Raw genomic sequence first — 15,813 nt, 5'->3', positions numbered from 1 at the left:
TGCATCTGTCTTCGCTTCCATTCTCATCTCTGGTGCTATCCCCAAATGGCGTGGATGATGACAACTAGTGCAGAGTGGTCAGCCATTCAAGCACATACAAAATTGTTTGGATGCGGTGGTCCATGGGAAAAAAATTCAACCTTAGGTAGTTATTATTCAACCACAAAGATACATACAGACCTTTTTTATTTGTAAACCACCTGGAACTGGACATATACATCATATACTCTTCCCAGAAACTATATAGAGAATGCCACCCTCGTGATACAAACAGGAAATAACTGGACATGGCCCTCCTTGCTCATGCTATTCCCCAGAGGCTGCATCTAGACATGAGTCAACATTGTGATGAGCTCCGAATAGCACAGCAAAAATAGGTCATCCACCCTCAGTCAGAGTGCCCTTAGGTCCTAGTCACACCTGTGTCAACTACTGAAGCCAAGTTTCCATCTTTCCCAGACAAGGCAAGAGCACATGTCTACTTAGAGAGTGTAAAGAACAAGTAAACAGTCAAATTCTGAAAGCTCAAGCTGTGTAGGGCTCCTGGAGGAAGACAAGATTGGACTTCAATTACAGAAAGAAATCATACATACTGTGTAACAGCTATACTCCCTAATTTTCATTCGTTATCTCACTGAGGACTAAATGCCAGCCAATGTGATTCTTGCTATCCTTGCTCCCATTTATCAAATGAGGAAATGGATGATTAAGTCATTTACCCAGGTTGTGTAACAGCCTCAACTCCAATTTCTCTACTCTCCACTTCTACCACTGTCGAATCTGCTTTGTTGTTCTTAATCCCCAAAAGCAAAATAATCAAGAACAACACACCGTAGTGGGGGAGTCTACTGCTGAACTGAATGAAGGAAGTCAAAAACAAAGTACTCATAAAAAATGGTAGCGCTGTGGCTTCATTAAACTGATGATACTAAGCTGGGCTTTAATGGTTGTGTAGGAGTTCACCATAGAATCAAGGAGAGAAAAGGGTCGTGGGCTGAGGATGGCAATGGAATTTCAGCAACATAATGAGCACCGAGCAAGGGAAAGAAAGCACATACCGTAAAATAAGAGCACAGAGCCTTCAATTTGTTACAGTATGATGAAACTTATGGTGTCCCTGTATGTGAGTTAAGCTGGGATCTTATGACTGTCTACTCTTTAAAGAGTCTCCAAAGAAAAAGTCATGAACTTCAGTCCTTGGCCTCCAAATCCTATCTCTTACCAACGCTTTAAAAAATTGAGCCTGCTCAGGAAAGGATTCAGAAGATAAGTTCTCTGAAGTATTTCAATTTATTTCTAAGACTTTGTGTTTGGTCTTAGAAACAAGAGTAGCCACACACTACATTCGACTCCTCTGGACCACTTCTTGTTTCTCTCCAAGGTGCCTTTCTTGAGATGTGAATGTAGATAGAGCCTGAAGTCAGGATTCAGGATTTCCTCCCATTGCTCATTGGTCCCTCCAATTTGCTCAGCTGAACGATGCTCTAGCAAGGTTTGATCATATCTGTTCTTGGTTATTGACTTACATCTTCATTATTGTGCGAAGATTTTTGAAGCCATTCATATAACAGACTGAAATGATAGAATGCTCTTTCTTTTAAATCAAGACAATCTTTTTCTTTCATTTAAACCAAAGACAAGCTAAGAGATAAATAGGTTAAACAAGTGGTAGGCTCTCTGCCTAAGCTCTTTTTGAACTGTGAAGTTTGCCACAAGCTTCCTAACAGCCAAAGCAAGACCAGGAAGCTCACCAGTGATAGTTCTTTCTACCCACAAGAATTCCCAGGAGGTTCTGGGAGGATGCAGTTATTTCCTAGGATACTTAACTCTACATTTTTCTTATGAAGTGCCCTATATGAGACTCTGGGAAATGCAGAAATTAATATTAAGAGTGAGGTTCATGTGTATGCTTCATGTCCAATGGAAGACTGCATCCTGAAGCCTTGGCTTTCACCAAGCTACACGGGGACTTGTATGCCTAGCATTCTCTGGTCCATCTGCTTCTTATTCCCACAGGCTCCCTTGCTCAGGGCACAAACCTCTCTCTTTCTCTCTCTCTCTCTCTCTCTCTCTCTCTCTCTCTCTCTCTCTCTCTCTCTCTCTCTCTCTCTCCTTTGCTCCTCTTTTCTTTTTTTCTTTCTTTGCTCACCCAACTCTTTCCCTGTATCCTGTGTCTGTCTGTCGTCCTCTCGTGAAGCCCGTCAGTGCCCCACAGGGTATTTCACAATAGATGCCTCCTTTTCTCCCACGTGTCGGCAGCATATTTTTCAAATTAGCACTTGGTAGCTTTGGGGGAAACCCAGACATTGTTGGGAAGAAAGTGAGAGGCCAACTGAAAAAAAAAAAAAACGGAATAAAATCTGCTCTGTTTTCAGCTTGTTATAAATTTGCAATACAAGCAAAGAAAAATAAACACCCAGATTCTGCAACCGATATAAAAGCCCTTTAGTTGGACAAGGCACCAAAGTGTACTCTTTTCCCAGATCCTGTGCTAGTTATGAGCAGGGAGCTGTTTCTCATTCAGAATAGCATGGCATATCAGCTTTTGTCCTCTCCTCCCTGTCTCTCCTCCCTCTTTTCTTTCTTCTCCCTCCCTACTTATTTTTCCCTTCTCCTCATCTTTCTCCTCCTCATCGTTGTCTGCTTCTCAGTTTATCCTCTTCCTCCTCACTGTCTTCACTACCATATTTGCCTGAGGAAGAGTGAGAGGCAGATAGACCACAAATAGAAAGCAGGCCCAGCCCAAGACACCCAAGAATTCCATCCTTCTCAGGAAGCCACACCAACCAGCCTCTGATCTCTGAGAAATGCCTACTTCTGGTTCTGCATTTTAAGCTCCTTGAGATATTTCCAAGCCCCTGGTAGGCAAGGACTTCAAGAATCCCAGCTGATTCTCATTAGCAAATAAGACGATACAGACTCTTGCGAGGGCCTCTGCTATAACTTTGCTTCTCCTTTGTGAGGGCTGCCCCCAACTTGACCAAATACTAAAGGATCCCAAATTGACCACTGGCCCTGGAAATTACTAACAGTGTCCTTGGGAGAGTCCTCTTAACCCAAACCCTTGCTTTTTCCTTTAGAAAGCATGGACAATAACCTCTCAGTTACTAACGTTTCGACTTAAAACTGGGTCTGTCCTATCACCACTGAGAACTATGTAAATTTCAGTTGTGGTGGAATAAAGAAACATGTACCTCATAACACTGCAGCTGTCAACCGATGGTGAGTCCCCAGATCACACTAACCTTTACTCACGAGCTGGATTTGTCTAAGCACAACTTTTATCTTAGCCTTGGTTTTCTACAGTGACTATGTTGACAAAGGAGGTCACCTCAGAGCACAGGGCTGTTGAAATTAAATGAGATTAAGCATCAGAAAGGACTTTGACATCTGTGGAATGGTAGACAAACATTAGTGGTTACTTTTCTTAAGTAAGATCCAAAAGCCTATATTCTGGCATCAGCTTGACACCTTCACCCATGGCGGGCACTTGGCTGAATTTATCACATTCTCCTACAAGCTGTCTTCTCCTCCTGACAATTATCTAATTCTTTTCTCAATAACCAAGTTCCCTGAGCAGAACCTGGCAATCCACAGGGAAAATTAATCTATTCCTGTCTTTGGGGCACTTTGACTAGTCAAGGCAAAGAATAAATAGCTAACATGGCTGAAGGATTGCAGAGCAGAGTGGAAACAATGCTAATCTTGAAGTGAGAAAGATCCATCTCAGTTGGATCGCTTGTTGAGTGATCCAGGGTCTCTAGGCTCCTCTGACCTTTGGCTTCTCTTCCTGTGAAATGAATACATTGATAGTAATATCTTCACCCAGACACACACACCACTCACACACATACACACACAAATGTTATTCTCGCTATTACCTTGCAGACATCTTAATGTGATAGATAGGTATTTTACTGAATATGACCATGGTACCATATGTGATATTAATGTATCTTGTTCTTATAGGAGGATTCGGAATGTCCCTCTGGGAGTTTGTAACCTCCATCACACTTCCCTTTAACCTACAGCAGCATCAGTTCTGAGAAGGCCAGGGAAGTAAATTAGAAGACAGTGCGCTGGTCTCAGGATTGCCAGATTCTTTAATTCAAAGTTTGTAGTCTTTACACTACTGTCTGATACAGATTGATATAACTTCTCAAGACTCAGCTACAGTAGAAATACTCGTCCAAAGGTGCTTTCTTCTCACAACAGACTCTTGGTATATATCGTCGTATACAGCTTTCCCCAGAGTCAGACACCCAAGACAAAGGCCTGACTGCTGTACATAGTTTGATAGAGACTCCATGGAATCAACAACAGGAGACAGTCAACAGGGCTTGCATGCAAGCTAGAAGCTTCTTGGGGATAGACTTCAGAATTATCCCATTCCTTTGAGTGAAAGAGCTACTATTTACATACAACACAGGTTGGGCAGTAGTTTTTAGACTCCTAGCCCTGTCAGGTAGCAGAGTAGATTCTCATAAACTTACATACTTTCATATACTCCATGAGGTAGAGAAGATCTTCTAAGCAAGAGATACAGATGCTGGAAGACACAGCATCACTGTACATAAGTGAACCAAGACCACATGAACAAGCAAGCATATGTGTGATGGGCCAAGGGTAGAAACAAAGAGAAGGGATTTAAGGATTTAGTAGGCTCAAGTTCTTTTTATGATATAATATCACACATATATGAGATCTAAGACAGACTAGTGAATTGTTCATTCTCTATCCACCAATAGGAGTATAAATCTATACCTTCTGCCATGTGCCTTTCCAATGCCTTCCCATTTTGACTGTGGTGTGTTTCTTTGTCCTTTATGTATGGGTGTGGCCAAGTGACTTGCTTAAGTGGATGGCAGTGAATAGCAGTATATATACAAAGGCTACAAAAGATTTGCTTATTGGGGCTTGAATTGCTGCACCTTATGCAAGCATTGTTTCTGATGATTTCAAATAACAGATAAGCTACTCCCACAAGCCCAGCCTTGTTTAGCCATTCTCTGGCAGTCCCAAATACATGAGTGAATCCAGCTCAGTGACCCAGCTGAAGTCAGGCTAGGACAACTGAGTTGAATGACATACAGATGAGGGGAACATGCTAATGTCATATGACACTGAGGTTTAGATTGGTTTGATGCTGTGCAACCACAAGGAACTACTATAAAAAAATCTACTTTTTTTTTCCTCTGATAGCCCCAAATATTCACCTTTAAAATAAAATTCAAACAATGTATTTGTTTTCTTTGGTTCTTTACTTGAAATTATTTTTTTGCTTGCCATGTATCATCTCAGCATCCATCGGTGAGAGTCACGAAATCAGGAACCTTGACTCAGTTATGATCCAAATGAAAGCGTGTAGTATAATATTTACCATATGATATGTGGTATTTGTTGATTGAATAAATCAAATTTTATTCTCCATGCTCCATACATTCAAACTGCTTCTCCAATGCCATTCAACTTCATCAAAGACAAGCAATCACACACAACTGTAGCTGAGTCCTGATCAATCAAGTCTCAATAAAAAAGTTGAAGAAAGATATGTTTACAAATAGCGTCATTGGAGTGACTGATGATTTAGAATGAACAGATGTTTACCCCATAGAGGATATAAAAGATAGCATTGCCACCCAAAGGGACAATACCCACTGACTGAAGTAAAACAGAGGTAGATCAGAAAATAATGGGTGCACTCTACTGAAAATAGCTGTGAGAGGCTATGAGATTTGTACTTCGTCCTTCTAACACAACTCAGGTTGAGGTGGATGAGGCAGCCTTCATTTTCAAGGTTCAGTTGAGAAATGTGTAGAAGCCACAAAATTAGGAATCCCTAGACATCTGTTTCTTATCTTAAATTTTTCTACAGGGTTAGATAAGAAGACCTATCTGACATTAGAGAAGCAAGACCCAGAAATCACCAATGCAAAGGCCTAGCCAACACTATGTTGGTGGAAATATCAGGTTCCTGTCCTTAGTACCATGTTCACTGAATCTCGCGAAACCTTCTTTCAATACAATTATAAGCTAGGCATTAGCATTTGGCACTGTGAAAAAAACCAAAACACACATAGAGAGTATAACGAGCATTTGTAAACTCTCAAAGAGGGGCTGGAAAGATAAAGCTCAGTGGCTAAGAGCACTGGATGCTCTTGTGTTGCTCCAGGTTCAATTCCCAGCACGGTTAGGGTGGCTCATAACACTCTGCAACTCCCGGTTCCAGGGTATCAAATGCCCTCTTCTGGCCTCTAAGGGGACCAGGAATTAATGTATTGCACATACATACATACATGCAGGCAAACACTCACATACATAATGCTAAATTTAAAAAAATAAAAATAAAGGTTAAAGGAGACCCACAAAGGTTTTTTTTAATAAATACTAAAAAATATAAAAATATTCATGCAATTTTGGAATAATCGATGATTCCAGAAATCATTTTTGGTGTTGCTGCTGTTGTTCTCAGTTTGGCTTGGCTTGGCCTGATTTGGCCTGGTTTGGTTTGGTTTGGTTTGGTTTGGTTTGGTTTGGTTTGGTTTGGTTTGGTTTGGTTTGGTTTGGTTTGGTTTGGGGTTTGTTCCAGGGATCAAACCATGGGTGTATTGTAAGCCAGCCAAGTTCTCTGACTCTAGGCAATATCTTTGAGGCTCCAGAAAGCAGAAGGAAAAATTGAGGAAAGAAAAATAATTTGAGACATCACTAAAGAAAACTTTCAAAAGCTAAAGAGGATGTTTTCCTTTTTCATAATGTTTAGTATAAGAAAAAAGGTTTAAACCTAACTCAGATATCTAAAATCTTTGTGAATTATGTATCAGAAGAAAATAGTGCCAAAAATATCCAAGAGATAAAAGTAGTTTGAAAGACATAAAACTTAGACTGGCCTCAGAGTTTCTCTGTAGTAGAAAACATCTGAAGAATATAAGGCACTCTCTATAAAAGTTTGAGAAGAAAATATTACGAATTAAATATCTAGAGTCTAAACTGGGCTTCATGACAAACACCTTTAGACTCAGCACTCTTGAGAGACAGAGGCAGGCAAAGTTCTGTGAGCTCAAGGCCAGCTTGGTCTGCATTCTAATTTCTAGGACAGTTGGGTCGCTTATAGAGAGACGCTGTCTCACAAAAAAAAAAAAAAATTAACCTGGAGTCTAGGGAAATATTTCCCTTGAGAATCTTACCCTATGTTAGACTTAAATACGAAAAATGGCTCTTCCTTGACTACCTTTCTATTCATCTGTATACATCCAGGCTACCTAACATAGCTTTTATGTTCTAATCCCAATTCCTTGACAGTAAACCCTCAGAGCTATATTACTTTTCTAGTTATGGGGGAAATGTCAACCATGATGAATTCTACATAATATATAGACAACTGTTTGTTATAAAAATCTTCCATTTTACTATATGCTTCAACTCTTCATTTATATAACTTTTTAAAAAAGGAAATCTTTTATATCATCCTGTTTTCTATTGGAAAATCATTCCTTGTCTGGTATGCAAATATCTTCAGTATAATTCTAACCCACCCTTCCTGGGGCATGTTACTTTCATCCCATGGCCTTGTCCAGTCCTTTGTGTTCCCCACTGTTCCTAAAGTACACTGTATCTTCTCCCAGCCCTGTTAACCACATTCTTCTCTCCGATTGGGTCGTCCTTCTTGCCTCCAAGCTTGGCTGCTATTCATCCTCAATGACCAGAACGAGCATTGCCCTTCTATAAAACACAGTCAATTCTTTCTTTTCTGCCTTATCCCTTTCCTGGCGCCAACATTACCTTGTGCTCGTTCCCTGTCACACTTTAGAACAAGACAGGGGACTTGGATGTCAGAGATAAAACTCTCTCAAGTTTTAGGTCTGAATGTAACACAGAATAAACATCCATGATGTTCTCAGGTGTCTGTGGGGGAAGGAGAGGAGAGGAATAAGGGGCTTCCTGGAGAATGTTGATTGAGCTAGTGCTAAACTGCATTCAAACTGAAACACCTGAGCCTGAGGCCAGACTAATAATCTGTGAGCTTGTGCACACTACAGTCTACTGTAGTGACCAAGACACCCCCTACTAATGTATAGGACCCAGTGCAAAATGAAAATACAGGGTCTCTTGCCAAAATATTAATGATCTTAGGATGGTAACAAAATAATAATCTGAGAATCAGATCCTTCTAAATATGTGTGGATTTATGCAGGCCTCTGTAGCTTGATTATGGTTTCTGTTTCCCATTGTGACTGAAGGTGTGGACCACAGGCAGATGGTACTGAGAAGTAACATGGAACCTTTAAGAACTTGTGAGCATTTCTCTCTTTATAATAAATTATTATTATTATTATTATTAAGTTATTATTTTCACATGTATTAATTTTATTTGGGGTGGTGCATATCTGTGTGAGTGTTTGTACACCAGGTGCCTGTGGAGTCCAGGAGAGGTACCATATTTCTTGAAGCCAGAGTTACAGGAATCTGTGAGCTGCCTAATGTGGATGTTAGGATTCAAACTCTGCGCCTCAGTATTGAGTAGCATGTGTTCTTACTAATCCATCTCTCCAGACAAATTTTTAGTAACACATTTTGGTTACATTTTTTTCATATCTCAATGTTTTATTATAGAAAATCTGTTAGTGCTTTTATTTATCTTTTGTATGTCTTTTACTGAACTTGACAGTTCTAAGTGATTTACAGTTTGTATTCTTGGGCTTTCTTTTCATATGATATTTTTATTAATTATTTGAGAATTTCTTGTGATGTGTTTTGGTCATATTTTTACCCCTTTTCCTCTTCTAACTCCTTTCCAACCCACCTCCCTCTTCCCCAGCTCTCCAAAGTTCTCGTCCTCATTTGTTCAGACAGTCATATCCAAATAGCCATAGCTTTGTTTTTCCTTTATAACAGTCACATGTCTCATTTCTGTTTGATGATGTATTATGTTGCCTAGAATTTTTAGGAAAAAAAATATGTAAAGCTTTTTCCTGAGAATGCTAGTAACAAGCCTCGCATTTCAGTATTAGAGCCACATTTGTTCATTTTTAGTATGTTGAAAAAAATCGCACCCTTAGTTTCTTAGGAGTTATTTTATTAAATCTAGGATAGCCATTACCAAGTACATTGTACTATCTACTAGTACTGACATACAGCTCCTGTTGTATTACCTGGAATTGCTATGTTCTGTATTAATCAGCTTCCTTTCACTTTAATATAAAGGAACTGTCTTCAGATTCTCAGAACAAGTCATACTTAGTAATAATGGATAATCTTTTTGACGTGCTGTAGCATTGTTAGCACCAACTTTATTTTTATCAACTGTATACTAAGAATAGTCTATAGTGTCTTTTGTATTCTATCAGTATTATGCTACTCCAAATGTCTCTAAGACCACACCGGAGAACTAAGAATAATAACATTATAGGAATCTCCATCACACATTATTGACTTCTTTAACAGAAGTGCTAATAACTGAAAAGTTCTCCAAATTTATAGACTACTGCTTTGAATTTCTATTCTTCACAGAAAGGGAAAACTCCATGAGCTTCCACTTGCCCCTTTCTATCATGCCATCTCTTTGGTAAGAGTCACAGAGCTCAAATGAGAATTCTTCTAGTTTCTAAATTTGCACCAAAAAAAATTATCTCCGGATTAAGAATGAGATGGCAGTTTAACTAAGCTCCAAGTTAAAGTTCCAGCCTGAAGCAGAACTCTTATACCTAACCCCATTAAGTATCCACTCTGACTAGTTGAACATGATAGCAGCTTAGGCATCTTATAGTCTCACACACATGGTTCTGAATCTTGCCAATATCAATTAGTAAAACCCTAAAATTTTTTTGACTTAAAGTCTTCTTCTGGATTAAGTCTCTGTGGTGATTTGAATATGCTTGACCCAGGGAGTGGCACTAGTAGGAGGTGTGGCCTTGTTGGAGTAAGTGTTGCCTTGTTAGAAGAAGTGTGTCACTCTGGGGGTAGGCAATGAGATGATCCTCCTAACCACGTGGGAGACAGTCTTCTCCCTTCAGATGAAGATGCAGAACACTCAGCTCCTCCTGCCCCATGCCTGCCTGGATGCCGCCATACTCCGGCTTTGATGATAATGAACTGTACCTCTGGATCTGTAAGCCAGCCCCAATTAAATGTTGTCCTTATAAGAGTTGCCTTGGTCATGGTGACTGTCAACAGCAGTAAAACCCTAAGACAAAGTTACTTAGATAGTCTAGGTTTGGATTATTTGTTTAGAAATAAAGAAGAGATGTGAAAAGCTACCTACCTTACAAACCAATTCCCTCAAGTGAGCAAGGTGCAATGGTACAGCGTCATTAAGCAAGATGCAATTACTATGAGCATGCAAGAGAAGGGGTCTATTTGATTGACAAGGAGCAGCGATCTCTGTTCTACACCCTAGGGTCTCACTCCTCCCAAGCACTGCATTCTGTTTCACAGGATGAAACTCTTAGGCATATGCATTAGGTTTTGCCCACTAGTAAACAGCATTCCATTTGAGACAGAAGCACTAAATTTTCCTGGGTTTTTGTTTAGTCACTGAGTCAAGATATCTGAATGGGTCTTTGTCTCTGGAACACTCATTGCCATTTAGAGAACCTATATTTCTGATCATTCGTGCCTTCCTTATCCTGTCCATGCTTGTATTTGTGTAGAGAAGGTCACTTGTTGTCCTGAAGTCTCCACTGGGCACTTCATTCTAGACTCACCTCGGGTGACAGCATAGACTGCTTTTACAAATGCAATACTGACCTTTCCCTGACCACTATATGGATTTTCACCACCTCCACTCCCAGTTAGGACAAGTCAATGTTCTTTAATTGCATATGACCATGTGTACATACACACAGGCATGCTTATGCATTCACACATCCTTGCTTGGCAAGTCAGCAAGGAGCAGTCACTTGAAATCCTCTCCTATAATAATTCTGTACCAGTCAGAGCTTTTCATTGAAAAACTGAAGAAATATTTCCAGGTTAGAGAAGCTAGAAAAGAAAATGAATTCATCCCTGTATATAAGGAGAACACTTGAAGGATCCGGGGAGAGATTTGAGTGCATTTCAGAAATGTTGTCAAATAGAATTGCAATACTAAGTCAGCTCATGAAGGCATAATCGAAGAAAGGCTTTATTAGAAATATCCTGGGTAGTTCTTAGGAATAATTACTGTAAAGACAAGGCCTAAAGCCTGAGAGGAACTGAGCTTGTCAGGAAACAGCAGGTACCATTGCCATCCGTGAACCCTAGAGGCCATCTCTACCATTACAGAATATTCCAGAATCATCGTCCTAAATTGCTCCTGCTTTTTTGTCTCATTCACACATCCAAATTGAACCTCTGCAAAGTGGGATGTCCTAGTTACACCCGTGAGTTCTCTGAACGCAGGCAGTAGAAGGAGGGGATTCTGAGCTTGAGGCTAGCTTGGACTGTACAGTGATCTTCAGGTGGGCTGGAAGTAGTGATAGCCTAAAAATAATTGTTAAACTCTACTAAGGACTACACATCCTTCCTTTTTATGAAAACCAGAACAGAGGAAAGGGATTTGGAAAATTGGGACAAAATGCTTTCTACATGACTAATTCCTTTCTTTTCATGTGATATAAAAAATGCCTGTGTCTAACCTTTATCTAATGTTTTTTTTAATTATGTTCATATGAGAGGGACATATGTACACATTAGAACAGTTGACTTCAGAGGCCAGAAGATGGTGTTCAATCTGGATCCCCTGCAACTGATTAAACAGGGGACTGTAAACTGCTCATCATACATGCTAGGAACCAAATTTGGGTCTTCTGCATGTACTTGCCTGCTGAGCCATCTCTCCTGCCCCTGTATCTAAGCTTTAAAATTCTGAAATAATTCATCACTGAAAATGTCTGGTTCCAAGACATTTTGTTAATAATTATATATTAGCAATACTTATTTTTCTATAATTACTGGCATGTTTTAAGTGCGTATAATTGGTGTGTTTGAGGATGGATAATACACAGCCGCCACCCTCAAGGAACTTAAAGCTAAGTCAGTCCTGCTTGTGTTTCTGCTTAGAGTCTACCAAACAGAATGTCTGACCACAATGGACTCTGGAAGAAGCTTCCAGAAAGAATAGTTTCTGAGCAAATCTTTAAGAGACTGATTTAAAAGTGCCGTGCTGGCTTAGAGGGGTGGGGTCCTTCTTCTTGGTGTGTGCATTGTTAGGATCTGCTAAGGACTTCAGACTGGCCACACTGCTGGCCTAACACTAAGAATATTCACGCATAGAGAACCAATGTCAGGAAACACAGATTATATAAGAAGTCTAGTAACCAGAAGATCACTCCCTCAAACATTAATAATTATATATCACAACGAGTCAAAAATAGTGAAAATTAGTTTGTATTATATTCAAAAGTACAGTAGAGGTATTTAAAGTTTTAGGCACTATTAATGGGAATCCCAGGAGGAATATAGAAAACTGTGGTAATCTGAATTGAGCTGAACAATCGAGTTTTATAAGGAGCAACTGCTAAAGGCATGGCCACCCACTATTTGTCAGAAATATGTCAAGATTTGGAACCATCAAAAACTAAACCTTCCAATTCAGCCAATCCTCGTGATAGAAATTATAAATATTCTGGTAATCATAAGAATCCCTTTAAAAGTGAGCATATGTTTACACAAGATATCATTATGGTCCTGTTCGCTTAACCAAAGATTCCCAACCCAGCTAGGTACCTGAATAAGGATGGGAGGCCAGAATTAGTCAGGAAGTGACCATTTCTAAAACCTCTGGATAGGACCTAAGGGTGATTTCTTAAGGCTTTCTTTCTCTGCTGCTTTGAAACTTTTTCTTTTTTTTTTTGCTAACTTGTCCAGAAGGAACATTATAAGGTGGAATGAAAAAGAGATGAAAACTCCCGGCAAAATGATGACATGTCAATCCTTTTCAAAAAGACCGCTTGGAAGACTCTTCACAATGGCCCCGGTTGATTTTTAAACATCCAAAATGTGCAAATCATTGCATTATTTTTCATCATGCCAGAAAGTGTTTGCATTTTTATTTTTGTGGGGCAGGAGCAGATGAATTCCTAGAAGAGAAGCTGGCCTCGTGCCATCCCTCAGATGCGAATGTGCTGAGGATCCAGAAGGTAACAAGTAAGTATATTTTGTTACCATTTGCAAATAAATATTTGATATCTACCACTGCAAGAAAACCCTGGAGGGCCAGAAATTGTGATCCCAATTGAACAATTAAGGGGATTCATAAAGAATAAGTAATTTCCCAAATGTCAGTTTCATGTAAGGCGATCTGACCTCAATGCTGATGACCCAAATTGATTCGGTCCATGTGATCATCTAGACAGATGTCACTTTGCCCCCATCACTGTTCTCCTTTGAAGCTAAACTTTCCATACAGAAAGACCATACTTACTTTAAAAGGAAAATAGTCACAACTTCCCCAAGAAAACTTCAAACTGATTTTAGGAGTTCCCTGAGTATGAACAGGAACTATGACTTCCCTCTAACCCACAGATGGAAGCACAGGGTAAGTAGTCATTACTCCTAAGATTACTTATGGCAGATTTTATCCCCTTTGTCAGCAGACCCAGCCTAGGTCTTCTGGTGAAAGAAACATATTTCTATGCTGTGAACTGTCCAGGTCAATGGCACACAGAAGATTCCTAAGACCTCCAGTGGTTTCCAGGAAACAGCCAGTGAGCAGCCAAGACCCTGATATCTTGGAGGCCAGGAATGAGCAAATGACTTCTGCTGTCAACTTGAAACAGCATGAAGTATAATCTCTTCCACTCAAGCCTACAGATGGGGATGCAACCAAGTAGATTCCTTGATTATAATTATAATATATAATTATAATAAATCCATGCTGACTTATGGCACTGTGGTGCACTAATACAAGCACAGCTAAACTTAGACCCCAACCATTCCATCACAAACATTTAATACTTGCCCCAAGAACTGCTGTGTTAGCCACCTGAATTCTAAATTTTGTTGTCCTCGTCCCCTAGCTGCTAGTATTTTTAAATTAGTGTCTAAGGTAATGAGTTCCACTGTGACATTTCATGCATACATATCATTGTAATTTGTTCATGTTCATTTCATCTAATACTGTGCATACACATGCACACCTACAGATATGCACACACACACACATACACTCACACACACATACACACTCACCTGTACATACATATACACATGCAGACATGCATGCACACACGCCCACATGCAAATACACACACATGCACATACATATATGCATACATGCACATACACACATGCATGCACACACATACACTCAGACACATACTTACACACGCACATATAAATACACACACATGCACATACATATATGCATACATGCACATACATGCATGCACACACATACACACAGACATATACTTACACACACACACATACACAGCCCCTCCCTCAAATAACTGCCCTTCTACTTTCACGTCATACATTTTAAAGTCTGGACTATGAAAATGAACAAAAATATACAGTATTTATCTTTCAGAATTTGGCTCTTTTTTTTCTCGTAATGTGATGATCCTAGTCCCATGTGTTTTTCCCCAAATGACATAATAGCGTTCTTCTTTTTGGCTGAATCAAACTTCATTGTATATGTGCACCACACTTCTCTCTTATCTGTTGACAAGCACAACAGATTGTCTGTATCTAGGCTACTATTATTCAGACAATGATAAAAATGGATGTGAGGGTTTCTCTTGGGTAATCTAACTTAGAATTTTTGGGTATTTTCAAGTGGTATAGCCAGATCACATGGTACTTCTATCTTAGTTTTCTAAAGAACGTCTACCTCAATGTCTGTAATCAGTGCACTGATTTATTTTCTTACTGGTAACCTATAAGGGACTATTTTTCCACATCCTCACTCATGTGTGTTGTCTGACAAACTTTAATTTCTTCAGTTGCACAAATAAGAACTGAGCTATACAGGTAGCTTGTCAATTGCTAATCAAACAGAGAAGAGAGCTCAGTGGTCCCAGTGAGAGGACTGTGCCTACAGTGAGGCACCTCATTCATGGGCCATCTCTCCATGAGCAAGAGAGACTGTAAGAATCAGGCTGCTCTATCTCCTCACTGTGCCTAGAGCCATTTGAGCATTGTGGGGTAAGTTATAGAACCCATATCTGGCTTTTGTTTGCCTGCTCCTGCTTATGTGGACAGTTTTCATATCTTACCAAAGCCTGCCTTTTTCTCATCCATAGAACATCCAGGACTTGTGGTTCAGACCATAGCCCAGTTAGACTGAAGCTGGAGGCCCATAAGTTCAAGGTTCACAAGACTTTGTCTCCAAGTAGGTGACTGGGGACTGCAAATGTAGCTCAGGGGCAAAGTATCTGCCTAGAGTACTTGAAGCCTTAGGTTCAATACCAGTATGACAAAAAGGAGAAGGGGAGAGGAAGGGTGGAAGGAAAGAGGAAGGAGGGAAAAAGAAAAGCAGAACTGCCAAGATGGCTTAGTGGTTAAAGCACTTGGTAAGCAAGCCTGATGACCTGAATTCAATGACTCGTTGCTTCTTTGGTGAAATGGGAAGTGAATAGCTACACACACATAAACATAAGCTAGCTAGCCTGGAGTACACAGCGAGGTAGAAACAAGAGAGTGTCTGCCTCAACATGGTAGAAGGCAGCAATTACCTCCCAAAAGATTTGCCTTGACCTATATACATGTGCAGTGACACATGTGCACACATACATGCATGCACATGCATACACATACACACACATAAACAGGGTATTAAATTTTGTGGAGAAATAGAACAATTAAGAGCTGACACTTAAACGCAGGGACATTGTG

At 39.9% G+C, this 15,813-nt stretch overlaps 1 long non-coding RNA gene across 1 annotated transcript; it reads right to left on the bottom strand.

Moving 5' to 3' along the window:
- Positions 1 to 1,419: 1,419 nt before the first annotated feature.
- On the bottom strand, positions 1,420 to 3,258 carry LOC114631530. The gene is made up of 3 exons (XR_003712977.1): positions 3,195 to 3,258; positions 2,150 to 2,332; positions 1,420 to 1,572 (listed from the first exon to the last, which is right to left on the bottom strand). It is a non-coding gene; the product is annotated as an uncharacterized LOC114631530 (long non-coding RNA).
- Between the last annotated feature and the right edge of the window lie 12,555 nt (positions 3,259 to 15,813).

The sequence above is a fragment of the Grammomys surdaster genome, unplaced genomic scaffold, assembly GCF_004785775.1.
Source record: "Grammomys surdaster isolate TR1022 unplaced genomic scaffold, NIH_TR_1.0 363, whole genome shotgun sequence".
Classification (NCBI taxonomy): Eukaryota; Metazoa; Chordata; class Mammalia; order Rodentia; family Muridae; genus Grammomys; species Grammomys surdaster.
The sequence above is the reverse complement of the archived record's forward strand: the minus strand, read 5'-3'. Positions and strand labels throughout refer to the sequence as shown.